General features: G+C 40.2%; 1 protein-coding gene across 11 annotated transcripts in view; it reads left to right on the forward strand.

Moving 5' to 3' along the window:
- LOC106082744 (serine-rich adhesin for platelets) overlaps nucleotides 1–20,327 on the forward strand; it is a 457,776-nt gene that overhangs the window by 64,366 nt on the left and 373,083 nt on the right. For all 11 annotated transcript variants that reach the window (XM_059368535.1, XM_059368534.1, XM_059368537.1 and 8 more), the window contains exon 2: nucleotides 13,351–13,480. The gene's annotated coding sequence lies outside the window, so the exon portion shown is untranslated. The remainder of the gene's footprint in view (nucleotides 1–13,350; nucleotides 13,481–20,327) is intronic.

A 20,327-nucleotide genomic window follows, 5' to 3' on the forward strand; every position in this document is an offset into this window, starting at 1 on the left:
TTTGTTAACCGATTATTTCAAGATTTGGCAAGAAGGATTTTCCTATAGAAAATGACAAAAAACACACAAACTTTGAAAAAAAATTGTTGGACAAAAAATTTTTTTGGGAGTTTTTTTCCTCAAAATTCTCTACATATTTCTTTATTTTCTGGATACTATCCCGACATTCTTTCTCCCGTATCTCTAATATACTCTTGAGATCACCTTCTTTGCAAACTAATGCAAAACTATTGAATTAATTACCTTCCCATTTGTTATCTTCATTAACCCAACTGAGTTTTCTTCACCACTTGGTTTTCCCCTTAAACGTCAATACCAAAATTGACACATTCAGACCATTGTCATTCATTCCCAAGTGTTAAACATCACAATAAATAAGTAATCTCTGCTGGGCTACTTGTTTGTCCTCCATGGTCGCTCACTTAAATGTAGCCATCTACAGTCACGCATCTTGAGACAATCAGCAACGCGGAGGAGATTTCATCCAACCATGCATTGGGGCCATTGCAAAACCCCCATATGAAGACCATACAGCATAAACATCAGACGATACTCAAACAACACCAGGGTTCAACTCAACTCAACACCAGGCAGCCAACCATCGAATCATTTCATACCAGAGTGTCACTTCATAACAATGACTTTGTTTGCCGGTTCTTTTGCGCCAACATCTTGGGATTCCTTGTGTGCAACGAAGTAGTGTTGGTTTCTTCTTTTTTTTTGGATTCTTATGAAGGAGTTTTCAAGGCAAATCCACATTGGTGTGATGCGTAAATTGTTGGTATTATTGTTTTGGGCTTTGAGTTCGCTTTTGGAAAGACAATGGCTTTGTTGAAACACTGAGAAAAAATAGTTTCTTCTTTTTTTTTCTTAAATCAAACAACACGCAGGGGATGTCCCCTTTATATGTCCTAGTTAAGGATCGGAGGCGGGACAGAGGGAGTGTTGTTCATTGACATTGGTTTGGAATTTATGGATGTCGTAGGTAGCGGGAAAGACGTCTTCCGGAAATCGATTCCACCTATGAACCGTGCTTGTGAAAAATGAATTCTCCAGGTAGTGTTGTCTGGTGCGATCAGTTGCCCAATCGATTAAAACCCGATTTGAGCTTCTAGAAAGTCTTGGATTTCTGACAAAAAAAAACCTCAAGTCAGGAATCGGTAGATTGATTTCCGAAGAACTCACGCCGTAGAAGAATTGATAGGACAGCACCACATAACCCACATTTCAACGATGATCAAGGCTATCGGTTGAATGTCCCTTTAGGTAGTCTAGAGGAATACTTTAACTTGAAATCTATATTTTTGTACCCACCACCCTCCCCTAATGCTGGCAACACTTGGAGGTACTATGCCATGTCAAACTTTTCTCCAAAGAGGTGTCGAATGCGGCAAGCCGATTGGACTCGGCTATAAAAAAGAGGCCCCTTATAATGGAGCTTAAAAATTGAATCGGACTGCACTCATTGATATGTGAGTTTTCCCCTTTTCCTTAAAGGAATGTTCACGGGCAAAATTTGCATTTTTTTCTAACTATTGATGTAGATTGTAGGGGATTGGGACTGGACCACATTGGTTCAGATTTGGATATAGCTTCCATATAAATCGATCTCCCGATTTGACTTCTTAAGCCCATATAAGCCGCAATTTGTATCCGATATGGTTGAAATTTTGCATGTAGTTATGACTTCTAACAACTGTGCGAAGTACGGTCCGAATCGGTCTATAACCTGATATAGCTCTCACTTAAACTGATCTCCCGATTTGACTTCTTGAGCCTATACAAGCCGCAAATTTGGTCCGATTTGGCTGAAATTTTGCATGTGGTGTTCTGTTACTACTTCCAACAAGTGAGCTAACTACGGTCCGAATCGGTCTATAACCTGATATAGGTCCCATATAAACCGATCTCCCGATTCGACTTCTTGAGCCCCTGGAAGCCGCAATTTTTGTCCAATTTGGCTGAAATTTTGCATATAATATTCCATTATGACTTCTAACAACTGTGTTAAGTAGGGTCCAAATCGGTCTATAACCTGATATAGCTCCCACATAAACCGATCTCTTGATTTGACTTCTTGAGCCCTTACAAGCCCCAATTTTTGTCCGATTTGTCTGAAATTTTGCATGTGGTGTTCTGTTACGACTTTTAACAACTGTGCTAAGTAAGGTCTAAATCAGTCTATAACCTGATATAGCTCCCACATAAACCGATCTATTGATTTGACTTCTTGAGCCCTTACAAGCCCCAATTTTTGTCCGATTTGGCTGAAATTTTGCATGTGGTGTTCTGTTACGACTTTTAACAACTGTGCCAAGTAAGGTCTAAATCGGTTTATAACCTGATATTGGTCCCACATAAACCGATCTCTTGATTTGACTTCTTGAGCCCTTACAAGCCCCAATTTTTGTCCGATTTGGGTGAAATTTCGCATGTGGTGTTCTGTTACGACTTCCAACAACAGCGCCAAATACGGTCCAAATTAGTCTATATCTTGATATAGCTCCCATGTAACCCGGTCTCTCAATCATCCTTGTTTGGTTCCTAGAAGCTTTAATTTTTGCTGGTTTGACAGAAGTTTAGTATGTAGAATAAAATTAGGCCCTTCAACTAAATTTATTTTATATAACTTTTTGGCAGAATCCATGGTGGTGGGTTTTCAAGATTCTCCCCGCCCGAACTTAGCATGCTTTCACTTGTTTATAGTGTATCTAGATACATTTCTTTTTATTTAAAGTTTTCTCTTTTTTTCTCAGTGTATACCTCAATGTTTTCATTGGCTTGTTTATGACATCTTTCGCAAATATTTTTGTTTTTTTTTTTCTCTTGCTGCTTGCATCTTCACACATTCTCTTTTCTCCAAGAAAACGGCAAGTAAATCCAATTCTTTGCAACATCCTACTTTGGTGATTTTAGCTGTTGTCATGGGCTGGGCTCCTGGTATTTTAGTGGTTATCCAAGTTTATTGTGCCTGGAAGTGGTATGGAGGAGTTCTACTGTTGAGTTTAACCCAGTGTTCAACGAAGAAGCTTCGACGCATTGTTTAGTCACTATCCTCCTTGGTCACAATGGTGTCAATGATTTGAATCTTTTATTCTTTCTAGCTCAGGTTGAGTTGAATGCTATGCCGCCATCCCATAACCATTCCTAAGCAAGCCCGTGACAAGTTTACTTTTGTTGTGTGTATGCCAAGCCATGCGAATTTGTGATAATAATCTTTTTGGCCATATCTAAATGTCCTTTCACAAAGCGTTTTAGCCAAACATCTTTGCAAGTTTGTTGGTCCGTTTGCATTTGAAGTTCATATTATTTGTTGTTTTTTTTTTTGGATTTCCTAAGAAATTGAGCGGCAATTTTGAGTTTCTAAACAAAAGGGCAATGAATTGATTTAAAACGATTCTTTGGACAAGGGAGTCGTTAGATTCTCGGAATTTTCTTTTTGATTTAGCTTCAATGAGTTAGTTGTTGGGTCTGGCAGTAAAATGTTAGGTTACTGTCACAACAAAACGATCATTAATTTTTCAAGATGTTGCTGTACAACCAATTTTGAAGGTTCGTTGAAGATTTGATAAAGATTTGAATAAAAGAAGAGGAATGATATACACTGTCTTTTCGTTTATAACGCCTTATTATACTCATGATGGCCACCGTAGCGCAGAGGTTAGCTTGTCCGCCAATGACGCTGTAACGCCTGGGTTCGAATCCTGGCGGGACCATCAGAACAAATTTTCAGCGGTGGTTTTCCCCTCCTAATGCTGGCAACATTTGCCATGTAAAACTTCTCTCCAAAGAGGTGTCGCACTGCGGCACGCCGTTCCGACTCGGCTATAAAAAGGAGGCCCCTTATCATTGAGCTTAAACTTGAATCGGACTGCACTCATTGATATGTGAGAAGTTTGCCCCTGAACAATCCACTAAGAAGGATTGTTCATGGGCAAAATTTGCATTATACTCACCACCATGGGATGGGCGTATACTAATCTAGTCATTCTGTTTGTAACACCTCGAGATATTCCTCTAAGAACCCATAAAGTATATATATTCTTGATCCTCTCGACGTTCTGAGTCGATCTAGCCATGTTCGTCCTTCCGTCTGCCGAAATCACGATACAGGTCGATCACATAAGGCCAGCTGCTTGAAATTTTGCACAGATAATTAATATCGATGTAGGTCATTGGGGATTGCAAACGGGCCATATCGGTTAAGATTTAGATATAGCTCCCATATAAACCGATCTACCGATTTGACTTCTTGAGCCCCAGGAAGTCGCAATTTTTGTCCGATTTAGCTGAAATTTTGCATATGGTGTTCTGTTATGACTTCCAACATCCGTGCTAAGTACGGTCCAAATCTGTCTTTAACTTGATATAGCTCCCATATAAACCGATCTCCCAATTTGTTTTCTTGAGCCCTTACAAGCCGAAATTTTTGCTGATTTCGCTAAAAATTTTCACATAGTGTTTTGTTATGGCTTTCAACAAATGGGCCAAGTACTGCCCAAATCGGTCTATAACCTAAACATATCTCCCGATTTAACTTCTTGAGCCCTTACAAGCCGAAATTTTTGCCGATTTCGCTAAAAATCTGCACATAGTGTTATGGCTTTCAACAAGTGTGCCAAGTATTGTCCAAATCGGTCTACAACCTGATATAGCTCCCATTCAATCCGATCTCCCGATATGACTTCTTGAGCCCTTACAAGACGCAATTTTTGTCCGATTCAGCAGAAATTTTGCAACTGGTGTTCAGTTAAGACTTCCAAAAATTGGTTCAAATACGCTCCAAATCGTTGTATAATCTGATATAGCTCCCATATAAACCGATCTCCGGATCATCCTTATTCGATTCCTAGAATAATTTTTGCTGGCTTGATAAAAGTTTGGTATGTAGAATAATTATTAGCCCTTCAACTAGATTTTTTTTTTTATAAATTTTTATCAGAATCCATGGTGGTGGGTTCCCAAGATTCGGTCCGGCCGCACTAAAAACGCTTTTACTTGTATATTGGACTGCGATAGTTGAGTTGATAGTTGTATATACCTCAATGTATTTATATACCCCAATTATCTCAGCCCAATATTTGAGATATTGAAGATGAAATGATAAGGTAAATCATTTATTTCCCTCTTTTCTTTTCCTCTCTTTGTATTCAAATCTTTATCAAATCTTCAACGACCCTTCAAAATTGGTTATAGATCAACATCTTGAAGAATTATTGAACGTTTTGCTGTGACCGTAACCTAACTTTTTGCTGCCATTCTATTTAGTCATGATAATTTTGGAAGATTTAACAATATCCGTCCGTCCGTTTAATGTATTTTATGTAACTCTTCAATTTTCATGTTATTATGATCATATCATCTTCAAAGTTCATGTTATTATGATCATCTTCTAAGTTCATGTTATTATGAATCGTTCAATATTAGTCTGTTTTATGTACTTTATGTAACTCTTCAATTTTGAGTTTTTGATCATCTTCAAAGTTCATGTTATTATGAAATGTTCAATATTAGACATGGAGTTTTCTTTTCTGGTTTGCCTTGGCCATATCATACAGTGTCTCACTGCGTTCATGTAAAAATGAATCTTCTGAGAAACTAGCTAGGATCAATGGTGGGCGGCTGGAACTGCTGAACTTATCGCCTTTTACTACTTGAAATTGTGCATAGTTACTGATTCTACCGATTCTTTAGCTTTCAACTCATGAAAGATATCTTAAACCCAAATACTTGTTACTTCAGCTTCGTCCTGGTCTATCTTCAACTTCAGTGATTAACCTTGAAATCCCTAGAACTTAATCTCCCATTCAATTATTTATCTCCCCTTTAATGCCTGAACCAACTTTGTTCCTTCTTTCTAGCCATTTCTGGTGCTTTAAGTTTTTCTTTTCTTCTTCTTTTCCCGCTCTATTCAACAATCTGTTGGCCCATTTCCAATTGTTGTATTATTGCAATGACGCAACTTGCATTCAACTTCAAACCTCATCATGCAATGTAAATCACTTCATTTTTCCCTAAGCGTAAACTCACAAAGATAGCAGAAACACTTACAGACTGCACTCAACTAACAATTTTCACTTCATTCATCTCTAGAGTTCACTAAAAAACACGTTGCCACAAACGATGAATCTAGAAAAAGAACTTGTGGCACTAACTGGAAAATCCCTTTATGATGCAGCAGAGAATAGATGGTGATAGGGTTGCCATATTGCACATAAACATACCAAACTTCTGTCAAACCAGCAAAAATTAAAGCTGCTAGGAACCGAACAAAGATAATCGAGAGATTAGTTTATAAGGGAGCTATATCAGGTTATAGACTGATTTGGACCGTAATTAGGATAGTTGTTGGAACTCATAACAAAATACTACATGCAAAATTTCAAACAAATCGAACTAAAATTGTGGTTTGTAGGGATTCAAGAACTAAAATCGGCAAATCGATTTATATCGAAGCTATTGGGTTGCCCAAAAAATAATTGCGGATTTTTTAAAAGAAAATAAATGCATTTTTAATAACTGACAGATGAAAGAATGCAATTACAGAGTCACAAGCTGTGAAAAAATTTGCCAACGCCGACTATATGAAAAATCCGCAATTACTTTTTGGGCAACCCAATATATCAGGTTAGAGACCGATTTACACTTTTCATTAGTTGGTATTAAATTGGTACCAAATGGTATTAGAATAAAATAATACCAGTGGATATTGGCAAAGTAATTTTTCTATCAGAGACCACCGTAGCTCAGAGGTTAGCATGTCCGCTTATGACGCTGAACGCCTGGGTTCGAATGCTGGCGAGACCATCAGAAAAAATTTTCAGCGGTGGCTTTCCCCCCCTAATGCTGGCAACATTTGTGAGGTACTCTGCCATGTAAAACTTCTCTCCAAAGAGGTGTCGCACTTCAGCATGCCGTTCGGACTAAGCTATAAAAAGGAGGCCCCTTATCATTGAGCTTAAAACTTGAATCGGACTGCACTCATTGATATGTAAGAAGTTTGCCCCTGTTCCTTAGTGGAATGTTTATGGGCAAATGTTGTTGTTGTTGCCCATATTCGAATATAACTGGCCTATGGACAATAAAGGGACCTGTGCAAAATTCAACTCAGTATCTTTATTTTTAAATACTGAAGCGTGATTTCAACATACAGAAGGACAGGGCCAGATGATCTTAGATCAAAGACTTTTTTTTTTTTTTTTTTTTTGAATTTGTGAACACTCAACCCCTCAACCCCTTTTCAATTCTATTGAAGAGCGAGCTACTGAAGACAGATTAAAACGCACAAGTTGCTGTTGAATAGATGATTTTAAAAAACAACCCCCATTCAGTGCTTGATAGTATTTTTATCTCGAATTTATCGCTGCTGCAGTAAGAGAAATAACTCGCAGCACACTGAGTCATATGAAAGCGTCTCGCTGTCATTTTCAAAAGATGAACTTATCACACAGATCATTGTTGTATCGGTCTTATATAAAAAACGTGTGTGTGTGTTTACCTATGCTTTTGTCAAATCAATCACGTTGCCTTCGTTTGAATTTGGTACTAAAAAAGCTGACAACAAGAAAAATACTTTATCTGAAGCAGCGATGCCCAGCCCTTTACGGTAGCGTTGATGGCAAGTCATACCTTTTCATATGCTTTTTGTTTCAGTCGTTGCTAAGACAGCATCGAATGAACATGCACAGGGGTATACGCATCTTTATTTTATTTTCTGTCTTTATTCTATTTTCATGTTACAGTAAGACATGAGAAATAACTCGCTGCACACTGAGTCATATGAAAGCGTCTCACTGTCATTTTCAAAAGATGAACTCATTACACAAACCATTGTTGTATCGGTCGTTCGAATTTCGTACTACAAAAGCATACGACAAGAAAAATACCTTTTCTGAAGCAGCGATGCACAGCCCTTTACAGTAGCGGTGATGGCAAGTCATGCATATTCTTATGCTTTATGTTTCAGTCGTTGCTAAGACAGCAACGAATGAACATGCACAGGGGTATACGCATCGTTTCTGTCTTTATTTTATTTTTATGCTACAGTAAGGTATGAAAAATAACTCGCTGCACACTGAGTCATATGAAAGCGTCTCGCTGTCATTTTCAAAAGATGAACTTATCACACAAATCATTGTTGTATCGGACGTTCGAATTTCGTACTACAAAAGCAGACGACAAGAAAAATACCTTTTCTGAAGCGGCGATGCACAGCCCTTTACAGTAGCGGTGATGGCAAGTCATGCATATTCTTATGCTTTATGTTTCAGTCGTTGCTAAGACAGCAACGAATGAACATGCACATTGTTGTATCGGTCGTTCGAATTTCGTACTACAAAAGCAGACGACAAGAAAAATAATTTATCTGAAGCAGCGATGCCCAGCCCTTTGCGGTAGCGTTGATGGCAAGTCATACATATTCTTATGCTTTATGTTTCAGTCGTTGCTAAGACAGCAATGAATGAACATGCACAGGGGTATATATTGAGAGAATTAAAAATTGTTACGGCATTTGAATGAGATGTGTATCTAAAGTCATTGAAGTCCAATAGTTGGAGCTGAGTTGTATGCCCTTTGGTATATGTTGAAGTTCAGCTCAGATTGGTAAACTTTTTGATATGACCCCCTCCCAATAAAACATCCACAGATATCTCAACTTTCAGTGAAATTCTCTAGAGTAACATGTACATGGAGGCCACCATAGCGTTGAAGTTAGTATATATGTCTATGACGCTGAACGCCTAGGTTCAAATCCTGTCGAGAACATCAGAAAAAATTTTTCAGCGGTGTTTATCTCCCCCTAATGCTGGCGATATTCATGGGGTGCTATGCCATACATAGAAACCATGTTAAAAACTTTTCGCCCAAGGGTTGTCTCACTGCGACACGCCGTTTGTAGGCCCCTTATTATTGAACTTAAACCTTAGTCGCATAGCACTCATTGAGATGTTAGAAGTTTATCCCCTTTCCTTAATGGAATGTTCATGGACAAATTTGAAAATTTGAAAGCATGTACAAAAGCTAAAATCCATGCTCAATCATTGTTTAAAGATTTAAAAAAATTTTTTGCATGATCCCCTTCTTTAACATCTTTGATTTGTTTACATATTTTTATGATAACATTTGGGTGTGAAAGCCTTTTAAAGGCAACAACAAAAATTTCCATAGAAATTTTCCACTCTTAAAGTGTGTAGCCATGGCCTAGCATTATCTGCTGAAATCCTGTTAAAACATTTCAAGTCCAAGTATGTAGGTACGTACAAAGGTCACTCGCTCTCTCACTCAGACTCCTAGGGAGAAGAATAAAAACAACAAAATATCTGCTGACACACTTATTTTTTGTGTTGTTGTTGTTGTGGCTCTGGCAAAATGAAAAGTTAATACAATGTTCCGTTTTGGAATTCTGGGGAAATCCCTTGTTTTTCAAATTTGGACTATTTAAAAAAATCCTCATAAAAATGTTTGACATGGATCCCCAAGAAAGTAAAAAAAGGATGCAAAAAATAAATGGGAGACTGAGGTACAGATAAATGGACATGAATATTCTCTGCCAAGCTGGGCGAACGGACGGACGCATGGAAAATATGCCAGAAATCAGTAGCATATCCAGGCATTAGCCAAAGCTAGCCAAGCAGGCAACCTATCGACCATCTGACCACCACAAAAGCACCAAGATATGAGTTGTGGCACATTGGCCCTGTGTGGCAGCAGCAGCAGTAAATGTTGTACAACCTGGGACGGACATTTTCATGTGAAGCTGCTTACCAAAGCCTGGCAAAAAAAAAAAAACTGAAAGGAGAACCCAACGATACTCTAGACACTTGCCAGACACACTTTTATTTAGCCGGTATTGTGGTGAGATTTTTTTTTTTTTGTTATGCCTTCCTGGCCCTCCGTCCGTCTGTAGAGGAACAAAAAAAAAAAGGCATTCGAGCTTTACAAAAAAACACCAACAATTTCTAACATCGAAGCCTGATGATGATAACGACGACTACGACATTGAGCAAGAAAACTCCAAGGCCATCTAAAAGTTGTTTATGAAAGAAATCTATGGGAAAAATAAAACCCTTAGTTGCAGCCACAGCAGGAAGGCAAAAAAATGGAAAACGAAAAGCAGAGAAGAGAAATGTTAACATTCAGGGTACACTCAAGGCAACAGATGTGAACAAATGATGGCGACCCATGGCTAAGAGGGGTCACTTGGAAGTTTAAGGCTTTCAAGTGACCCAAACAGCAATAGGAGCAATAAGCAAAGTAACAAACTGAGAAGATCTATTAAAGTCCATGTTTATGTCTGTCACCATGTATGTTAGAAGCTTTCTAACTTCTTATGGTGTAAAATTTTCAGTTTAAAACAAGTAAAAGCGTGCTTAGTTCGGCCGGGCCGAATCTTATATACCCTCCACCAGGGATCGCATTTTTCGAGATCTTGCCACGGTACCTCTTTTTGGGCAAACAAAGGATAAAAGAAAAGAATTGCTATGTTATTGGAACAATATCAAGTTATGATTCATTTCGGACCATATTTGAACTGAATATTGGAGACCATAGAAGAAGTCATTGTGTAAAATTTCAGCCAAATCTAGTGTGAATTGCGCACTTAAGGGGCTGAAGACATAAAATAGGGAGTTCGGTTTATAAGGGAGCTGCATTAGGCTGTAAACCGATTCGTGCCATTTTCCACACGTATATTAAAGGTCATGAGAGAAGCCGGTGTACAAAATTTCAACCAAATCGGATAATAATTGCGCCCTCTAGAGGCTCAAGAAGTCAAGACCCCAAATCGGTTTATATGACAGCTATATCTGGTTATGGGCCGATTTGAACCATACTAAGCACAGTTATTGGAAGTCATAATAAAACACCTCATGCAAAATTTCAGCCAAATCGGATGAGAATTGCGCCCTCTAGTGGCTCAAGAAGTCAAGACCCCAGATCGGTTTATATGACAGCTATATCAGGTTATGGACCGATTTGAATCATACTCAGCACAGTTGTTGAAAGTCAGAACAAAACACCTCAGCTAACTCGGATAATAGCAGCGCCCTCTAGTGGCTCAAGAAGTCAAGACCCCATATCGGTTTATATGGCAGCTATATCAGGTTATGGACCGATTTGGACCATACTCAGCACAGTTGTTGTAAGTCACAATAGAGCACCTCATGCAAAATTTCAACCAAATCGGATAAGAATTGTGCCGTCAAGCGGCTCAAGAAGTCAAGACCCCAGATCGGTTTATATGGCAGCTATATTAGGTTATGGACCGATTTCAACCATACTCAGCACAGTTGTTTAAGGTCATAATAAAAACCCACATGCAAAATTTCAGCCAAATCCGATAAGAATTGTGCCCTCTAGTGGCTCAAGTAGTCAAGACCCCAGATCGGTTTATATGGCAGCTAAATCAGGTTATGGACCAATTTGAACCATACTTAGCACGGTTGTTGGAAGTCATAATAAAACACCTCATGCAAAAGTTCAGCCAAATCGGAGAATAATTGCGTTCTCTAGAGGCTCAAGAAGTCAAGACCCCAGATCGGTTTATATGGCAGCTATATCGGGTTATGGACCGATTTGAACCATTCTTATTACAGATGTTGGACGTCATAACAAAACACGTCATGCAATATTTCAGCTAAATCGGATAGGAATTGCTCCCTGTAGAGGCTCAAGAAGTCAAGACCCCAGATCGGTTTATATGGCAGCTATATCAGGTTCTGGTCCAATTTGAACCATACTCAGCACAGTTGTTGGAAGTCATAATAGAACACATTATGCAAAATTTCAGCCAAATCGGATAATAATTGCGTCGTCTAGTGGCTCAAGAACTCAAGCTCGGTTTGTATGACAGCTATATCAGGTTATGGACCGATTTGAATCATACTAAGCACAGTTGTTGGAAGTCATAATAGAACACGTCGTGCAAAATTTCAACCAAATCGGATAAGAATTGTGCCCTCTAGTGGCTCAAGAAGTCAAGACCCCAGATCCGTTTATATGGCAGCTATATCAGGTTATGGGCCGATTTGAACCATACTTAGCACGGTTGTTGGAAGTCATAATAAAACACCTCATGCAAAATTTCAGCTAAATCGGATAATAGTAGCGCCCTCTAGTTGCTCAAGAAGTCAAGACCCCATATCGGTTTATATGGCAGCTATATCAGGTTATGGACCGATTTGGACCATACTCAGCACAGTTGTAGCAAGTCACAATAGAGCACCTCATGCAAAATTTCAACCAAATCGGATAAGAATTGTGCCGTCAAGCGGCTCAAGAAGTCAAGACCCCAGATCGGTTTATTTGGCAGCTATATTAGGTTATGGACCGATTTCAACCATACTCAGCACAGTTGTTTAAGGTCATAATAAAACACCTCATGCAATATTTCAGCCAAATCGGATAGGAATTGCTCCCTGTAGAGGCTCAAGAAGTCAAGACCCCAGATCGGTTTATATAGCAGCTATATCAGGTTATGGACCGATTTGAACCATACTCAGCACAGTTGTTGGAAGCCATAATAAAACACCTCATGCAAAATTTCAGCCAAATCGGATAATAATTGCGTCCTCTAGAGGCTCAAGAAGTCAAGACCCCAGATCTGTTTATATGGCAGCTATATCAAAACGTGGACCGATATAGCCCATTTACAATCCCAACCGATTTACACTAATGAGAAGTATTTGTGCAAAATTTCAAGCGGCTAGCCTTACTCCTTCGAAAGTTAGTGTGCTTTCGATAGGCAGACGGACGGATGGACAGACGGACGGACGGGCAGACGGACGGGGACATGGCTAGTTCGACTTAATATGTGATGACGATCAAGAATATGGGGTCTTAGAGGAATATTTCAAGGAGTTACAAACAGAATGACGAAATTAGTATACCCCCATCCTATGGTGGAGGGTACAAAAAAAACATCTCTTATGAGCATTAGGTGTAATCTAAGGAAATATGTTTACCCTCAAAACCTACTCGCAAATCACTCTTCGGCTTTGAGTTGCCCGCCAATTAGCAACATTTTTATGGTATAACCGAATTTAGGCATCATTATTCCTCCCATAAGGAACAAATTTATGTTTTATTTCATTTAAAAAAATGGCAATACAAATTAAATTTGAAAGCTATCCATTATAGGAATTCCAGTTTTATGTTTTAAGCCCATTTAGTATTAATTTTCTTTCCAAGCACGAAATTGCTCCCAAAAACTATGGTCATATAATTACTAGCGCTTATTACAAGCGAAAAAAACCATGTCATGTTTGTGAGCAAACTAAAAAAAATCACCCAAAAATTTAATGGTTAATTTTATTGTTTCTTTTTTTTTTCTCTTTGTTTTGACAATTTCAGAACAGTTTTTAATATTCCAAGCCAGCATTGAAGAAGACCAACTTTTGGCGGGGCTTAGAGAAACACCAACCAAAACGGTGACGTTGTTTAATCGATAACAGTAAGAGGAAAAAACTGGACCAAACCGAAAGTAAGTACAACTACCTATGGCACTCTTAAGTCTTTCTCCAACTCTCTTCCCTTTGCACCTCCGCCTAAGTGCCTGATCAATTTGGTTATTAAATTAAGACATTGTAAATGTGGCTCAGGTGAGTTTCATTTATGGCCTGGGCCATGACGAGAAGTCAAAATTAAGAATTCTTCTCAGGCACAACGCCCCACATCATGCATTGACAGAATGTTTAAAGCAAAACCTTTAAAGGTTTTATCACTGGTGTTGTGAGTTTTTATACTCGCCACCATAGGAAGGGGGTATATTAATTTCGTCATTACGTTTGTAACACACATCGAAATAATGATTCGAAACCCAACATCTTTTCTCTTTTATATAAAAATCAATTTCCGTATAGACTTAAAAACGGCTGAACCGATTACTTTGATATTTTCACAAACATAGGCTATATAATATTTTGATATCAAAACGGGGGCGGGCCCTCCCCCTTAACCCAAAAGAACTAGCCAAAAATAAAAGTGTACCGATCGGCACAATATGGGATTCAAATGAAAGCTATTCAAGAGTGGAGTACGAATTTCATATTGAAAATTGGGTCCAAGTAACTGGGGGGCCGCCCCAGCCCCAAAACCCCTTAAAATAGGTTTATTTGACGATCATGGCAATGTGTGACTCAAATGAAAGGTAGTTGGGAGGAGATTACAAATATGGTCAGGTTGGAGGAATAGGTTTTATAATTTATTGATAACGGAGGGGGGGGCGCACCCTCCCCCGTTAACCCAAAAACACCACCCAAAATCAAAAGAGGACCTATAGAGACAATATGGGTATCAAATGAAAGGAATTGAAGAGTAGAATGCGGTATTAAAAATTGGATCCAAGTTGCCCTAACAAAACGTATTCGGGAGTAGATTATTAATCTGGCTTACAAAATCAGATTGAAGTATAGGGGTTCACACCAACCCCGCCCGAAAACGCCCTAAATGGACATATTAACCAATTATGAGTATATGGGACTCGGTTTGTTTGTTTGTTCCGTAGACGTGGAACGGCTAAACCGACTATCGAATTTTTTGATATCAGGTCTTGATATGAAAGATATTGAAGAGTAGAATGCGAATTCAAAATTGGGTCCAAGTACCCAGGAAGTCGCCCTAACCTCAAAACTCCTCCAAGTTCATATCTATATGGGGCTCAAATGAAAGGTATTCGGGAGTAGAATACGAATCTGGCATACAAAGTCAGATTGAAGTATAGGGGTTCACACCAACCCCCAAAAGACCCGAAATGGGCATATTAACAAATTTTGAGTATGTGGGACTCGGTTTGTTTGTTTGTTCCGTAGACTCAGAACGGCTCAACCGATTTTCTTAAAATTTTCACAGATTGTGTAGGTTGGTCTGGAAGGAAACATAGACTGTATAATTTTTTGATATCAGACCAATATCAAAAGTTGAGCGATAGGCCAATATGAGTATCAAACGAAAGGTATTAGAGACAAGAAAACTCATATCGTATAAAAAACTGGGTCCAAGTAACAAGTAACCAAAGTTTCTCTCAAAACCCATGCTGAAAACCCAAACTGAAACTTTAGTAGACGATATGGGAGTGAGAGCAGAGACAACGGAGGACATGTTGAGGCTTTTGATGAAAACCCATTTTCCACAGGATACGGCAGGACTAACGGAGACACCGGAATCTTGGAATAATGACGTTAAACGAAGGTTTAAAATAACGGAATTTAAGGTGAAGGAATCCTCTGAATCCGGACCTGATGGAATATTTCCGGCGTTACTACAGAAAGAGGCAGACTTTCTGGCATCTCACCTTGCATCTATTTTCACCGAGTGCCTAGGACTTAAATATACTCCGAAAGCTTTGCAGAAGGCAGGGGTGGTATTTATACCCAAGCCCGGCAAGGCAAGTTATGCGACACCAAAGGCCTACGGACCCATAAGCCTTATATCTTTTCTACTCAAAACCATGGAACATATGGTGGACACCATGATAAAGAGTAGGACATCCAGCGAACTGCTCAAATACAAACAGCATGCCTATATCAAGGGAAGGTCGGTGGAGACTGCCCTGCACGAGGTTGTGCAGAAGAAGCATTCTTTGATGCCAAAACGTACACCCTGGCTGTATGCATTGACATCGAGGGGGCTCTTAACAATGTTCGGACCGACACACTGATCCAATCCTAGGACCAGTACTGGGTGGACCTTGTCCTTAGAGACTAGATAAACCATATGCTAAGGAACAGGTGGATAAATTGACATAATTTTTTAAAAGAAAGTAAATGCATTTTTTATAAAACTTAGAATGAACTTTTCTCAAATATACTTTTTTTACACTTTTTTCTAAAGCAAGCTAAAAATAACAGCTGATAACTGACAGAAGAAAGAATGCAATTACAGAGTCACAAGCTGTGAAAAAATTTATCAACGCCGACTATATGAAAAATCCGTAATTACTTTTTGGGCAACCCAATACTTTGTTAGGTCGGAAGTGGATATCTCGTTGTGTCGTTATGGTGGTGAATATAAACATTTTAATTTTTTTCTTGAAATTTAGATGCTAAAGGTTTCTTCAAACAACAAGAAATAATTCCTAATTCCTACCGCTGAACCATCCAAATCGCTTTTAAAATCCCAATAACTTGCGAATGTCACATCCTCTAAATCAGACCGATTCTCAAAGAACTGAGAACCTAAAGTGGAACTCCTTCTGACTGCTAGTGCGGGACACACACACAGAAGGTGTTCTATAGTCTCTCCTTCTTCGATGTCCTCACACCTTCTACAAAAGTCGTTGCTGGCAACCTTCAGTCTGTCAGCATGTCTTCCGATTAGACAGTGACCTGTCGTGACGGACACAATGACTCAGACGTATGTTCTTGCGAGTGACAGCAAAGACCTCTTCAAGTCTAGATAAGGCCACAAAGATGTGGAATGCTCACAGCTCCCTCTTTGTGACCATGTATCATTCGTTGTCCTTCGGGCCTAGGCACAACCACAGATTCGCTAGAGGCATAGCCACAGGTTGCAGTATCCCTGGAATGTGTAGGGTAGTTCTTAGTCTCGCAAGCTCGTCCGCTTTACAATTCCCTGTTATATCTCTGTGGCCCGGCACCCAGAACAGGTAAATTTTGAATCAAATCGAACCTCAAATGTGTTCGTAAATCGAAAAATACAAAGAAATCTCTGTCAATGGTTCAATAATAGAAATTTAAAATCAAATATTTTCAAAACAACTATACAGAGAAAAAAATGGGAAATCAAACCTTAAATGATGATTTGACAGCCCGAACATTTTTCGAAATGCCAATGCAACCAAGTTTAGGATCCTGCCAAGAAGGGACCGGACCACTTAGGACCTTGACATGTTCCATATGATCTCTATAACAGCTCTAACCATTTCAAATTTCAAAGAGTGTTATCTATTCGCCTTCAACTGGCATATTTTTTAAAATTTTTTAGACTCTATCCCACTGTGTGACGGCCTGCCTATCCGTGTGTCTGTCCATCCGTCTGTCTGTCCTTCCGTTTGTTTATCCCTCTGTCTGTATGTCCATCTATCTGTCTGTCCGTTCACCTGTCTATTCATTCCTTGATATCCCAAACATTTTTGTCGAAATGCCGACGCAACCAAGTTTAGGAGCCTGCCAAGAAGGGACCGGACCACTTAGTGCATTGAAATGTTCCATATGATCTCGATAACAGCTCTAACCATTTCAAATTTCAAAAAGTTTTATCTATTCGCTCTCAACTGGCACATTTTTTAAATTTTTTACACTCTATCCCACTGTGCGACGGCCTGCCTATCCATGTGTCTTTCCATCCGTCTGTCTGTCTGTCCTTCCGTTTGTTTATCCCTCTGTCTGTATGTCCATCTATCTGTCTGCCCATTCACCTATCTATTCATTCCTTGATATCAGAAACATTTTTGTCGAAATGCCGACGCAACCAAGTTTAGGACCCTGCCAAGAAGCGCCCGGACCACTTAGTACATTGAAATGTTCCATATGATCTCGATAACAGCTCCAACCATTTCAAATTTCAAAAAGTTTTATCTTTTCGCTTTCAACTGGCACATTTTTTAAATTTTTTACACTCTATCCCACTGTGCGACGGCCTGCCTATCCGTGTGTCTGTCCATTCGTCTGTCTGTTTGTCCTTCCGTTTGTTTTCTCCATCTGTCCGCATGTCCATCTATCAGTCTGTCCATTTACCTCTTTCTATCCATCCGCCCGTCTGTCCATCTCTCTGTCTGTCCATCGGTCTGTCTGGCAATTCGTCCGTCTGTCTGTTCACCCGTGTATCTGCCCATACGTTTGTCCTACATCCGTCTATTAGTTCATCCGTATGTCATTCCATCTGTCTGCTAGTCCATCCGTCTGCAAGTTCATCAGTCCGTTTATTTTTCCGTCCATTCGTCTATGCCTCTGTCCATCTCTCTGTCTGTCCTTCCATCTACCTGTCCATCTGTCTGTCTGCCAGTCCATCCGTCTGTCTGTCCATAAGCCTGTCAGTCCATACGCTTGTCTCTCCATACGCCTATCTATCCATACGCTTGTCTGTCCACACGCCTGTCTGTCCATGTATCTGTCCGTCCGTTTGTCTCTTTCTCTGTCTATTCGTCCATCTTCCTGTCCCTCATTCTGTTGGTCTGTCTGTCCGTTCATTTCTGTCTGTCTGTCCATCGGTGTGTCTGCCAATTCGTCTGTCTGTCTGTTCACCCGTGTATCTGCCCATACGGGTTTCTTACATCCGTCTATTAGTTTATCCGTATGTCATTCCATCCGTCTGCTAGTCCATTCGTCTGCAAGTTCATCAGTCTGTTTGTCTGTCCGTCCATTCGTCTATGTCTCTGTCCTTCTCTCTGTCTGACCTTCCGTCTACCAGTCCATCTGTCTGTCCATCTGTCTGCCAGTCCATCCATCTGTCTGTCCATCTGTCTGTCCATCTGTCTGCCAGTCCATCCATCTGTCTGTCCATACGCCTGTCTGTCCATGCATCTGTCCGTCGGTTCGCGTCTTTCTCTGTCTGTTCATCCGTCTCCCTATCCATCATTCTGTTGGTCTGTCTATGTCTCTGTCTGTCAATTCGCCTGTCTGTCTGTTCACCCGTGTATATGCCCATACGTTTGTCTTTCATCCGTCTATTAGTTTATCCATCTGTCAATCCATCCGTCTGCAAGTTCATCAGTCTATTTGTGTGTCCGTCCATTCGTCTATGTCTCTGTCCATCTCTCTGTCTGACCTTCCGTCTACCAGTCCATCTGTCTGTCCATCTGTCTGCCAGTACATCCATCTGTCTGTCCATACGCCTGTCTGTCCATGCATCTGTCCGTATGTCGTCTCTTTCTCTGTCTGTTCACCCGTCTCCCTATCCATCATTCTGTTGGTCTGTCTGTCCGTTCATCTATATCTCTGTCTGTCTGTCCGTCCGTCTGTCTGTTCACCCGTGTATCTGCCCATACGTTTGTCTTACATCCGTCTATTAGTTCATCCATCTGTCAATCCATCCGTCTGCAAGTTCATCAGTCTATTTGTGTGTCCGTCCATTCGTCTATGTCTCTGTCCATCTCTCTGTCTAACCTTCCGTCTACCAGTCTATCTGTCTGTCCATCTGTCTGCCAGTACATCCATCTATCTGTCCATACGCCTGTCTGTCCATGCATCTGTCTGTTCGTTTGTCTCTTTCTCTGTCTGTTCATCCGTCTCCCTATCCATCATTCTGTTGGTCTGTCTGTCCGTTCATCTATGTCTCTGTCTGTCTGTCCGTCCGTTTGTCTGTCCATTGGTCTGTCTGCCAATTTGTTCGTCTGTCTGCTCACCCGTGTATATGCCCATACGTTTGTCTTACATCCGTCTATTAGTTTATCCATCTGTCAATCCATCCGTCTGCGAGTTCATCAGTCTGTTTGTCTGTCCGTCCATTCGTCTATGTCTCTGTCCATCTCTCTGTCTGACCTTCCGTCTACCAGTCCATCTGTCTATCTGTCTGTCCATCTGTCTGCCAGTCCATCCATCTGTCTGCCAGTCCATCCATCTGTCTGCCAGTCCATCCATCTGTCTGTCCATACGCCTATCTGTCCATGCATCTGTTCGTCGGTTCATCTCTTTCTCTGTCTGTTCATCCGTCTCCCTATCCATCATTCTGTTGGTCTGTCTGTCCGTTCATCTATGTCTCTGTCTGTCTGTCCATCCTTCTGTCTGTCCATCGGTCTGTCTGCCAATTCGTCCGTCTGTCTGTTCACCCGTTTGTCTGCCCCTACGTTTGTCTTACATCCGTCTATTAGTTCATCCATCTGCTAGTCCATCCCTCTGCAAGTTCATCAGTCTCTTGGCCTGTCCGTCCGTTCTTCTATGTCTCTGTCCATCCCTCAGTTCGCCTATGTCTCTGTCCGTCTATCCCTCAGAAAATACCTAAACTTCTCACAAAGTCTCTTCTATAAGTAGGGTGTTATACAATTCTTCCTCTTTTTTGTTTGTTTGTTTGTTTGTTGTTGTTGTGCCTTTAATGGCATTTCTTAATTTGGTTTTGCCATCCACTGCTATGGAGTTCTTTCCAATTGTAATTATTATGGATCAAACAATTTTATCTAAACAGTGTTGTAGAGAATGCGAGTAGTATGAACGTTGTGCTATGCGTTTATGATGAGCTTATGATATGTGAGGTTTTCCTTTCCTACCTACCTACCTACCCACCTACCACACAGCAACTATGCTGTCTTAAATTGCCAAAGACGTTTGGGCCCACATTGAGGGTGCGCATAGGTGTTGTGCGTGTAGTTTTTTTTTAAATGGGCAGTTACTTGTTCAACTAACTCCTCCCACAGTTGTTAGATTTTTTTGAGCTAT

This window comes from Stomoxys calcitrans, chromosome 5, assembly GCF_963082655.1.
Source record: "Stomoxys calcitrans chromosome 5, idStoCalc2.1, whole genome shotgun sequence".
Lineage (NCBI taxonomy): Eukaryota > Metazoa > Arthropoda > Insecta > Diptera > Muscidae > Stomoxys > Stomoxys calcitrans.